The sequence below is a fragment of the Hemiscyllium ocellatum genome, chromosome 2, assembly GCF_020745735.1.
Source record: "Hemiscyllium ocellatum isolate sHemOce1 chromosome 2, sHemOce1.pat.X.cur, whole genome shotgun sequence".
Lineage (NCBI taxonomy): Eukaryota > Metazoa > Chordata > Chondrichthyes > Orectolobiformes > Hemiscylliidae > Hemiscyllium > Hemiscyllium ocellatum.
The window spans coordinates 76,671,871-76,673,103 of NC_083402.1; the positions used below are offsets into that span (position 1 = coordinate 76,671,871).

The 1,233-nt window shown below is 35.5% G+C and overlaps 1 non-coding gene across 1 annotated transcript; it reads right to left on the reverse strand.

The window, feature by feature from the left end:
• Positions 1-782: 782 nt before the first annotated feature.
• Positions 783-888, reverse strand: LOC132829990 (U6 spliceosomal RNA). Its single transcript, XR_009646296.1, has one exon. It is a non-coding gene; the product is annotated as a U6 spliceosomal RNA (small nuclear RNA).
• Between the last annotated feature and the right edge of the window lie 345 nt (positions 889-1,233).

Here is a 1,233-nt window from a genome sequence, read left to right on the forward strand (position 1 = left end):
TGTGTGTATGACTGTATATGTGCAATAAATAAATGTGGAGTACAATAAAAAAAATTGAGGTGAACGAACCCTCTTGTCGATAGATAAGAAGAATGCAGTAGACATTTTTTGCCATCAATCAAACTTCCCAATGGATCTGTTTATTATTCCTTTTCTTATCTACATTTGCTGATATCAGCAAACTGTAACAGCAAGATCACACTGCATTGAATTGCTCTACTATTTCAAATACCGACCATAAAATAAACATATTGACACCCCCTACAAGGGTCAACTGGAGAAAACTTTATAAGTGGGTACATTATCAAGCTGCTTTCATATTCTCTTCCTGTATTTAGTCCATTAAGCTAACCACCCTTTGTTTAGAACAAACTCGAACAGATGTGGTTTTAAATTGAAAATGTGAAGTAGTCAGAATTACTTTATTTGTTTTCTGTTGACAAGATATATTCCAGTATGTGCAAATAGTGGAAATATTGATCAGTAGAAAATTGTCTTGTTGAATCCTTTAGTTTCTTTCCAAACATGGTTTTCCCCAATATTAGGTCTTATTTCCTTCTGCCCATTGTTTTTGAACAAAAATGTAGACAACAGCAATTTAGACCCTGACAATACTTCTTACAGAAACAAAGACATTTTACAACAGTGAAAACGAGTACATACTGAATAGAAAGGCGATAAAAGGAAAGGCAGGTGAAACAAGCAGTGAACTGAGTTGTTAAATATATTTAATGTGCTTTTCAACTTTCCTTTACAATACCTGTTGATGATCAATCTTGTGCAAAAATATGAAACACTTCATGAATTTATGTGTCATCCTTACGTGGGGCACATGCTAATCTTCACTATATCATTCCAATTTTAAGATATGTGCTGCCAAGTGAGCAGGCTGAGCTAGATAGGCTAATGTAACACCCCTGTTTAAGAAGGGAAGGAAAGAGACATAAGATGGGAAATTATAGGCCGATTGGCAACTCTTAGTAAGACTTTAGAGTCCGTTATTAAGAATGAGATTGCGGTGTACTTGTAGGTGCTTGGTAAAATCAGGCTAAGTCATCACAGCTTCTTCAAGGGATGTCAAGTCTGACAAATCTGTTAGAATTCATTGAGGAAGTAACAAGAAAGTTAGACAAAGGAGAGCCAGTGTATGTGATCTATTTGGATTTACAAATTACTTTTGAAAAGGTGCCACGCCAGAAGAAGCTTAATGCGATAAGAGCCCATGGAGTTAGT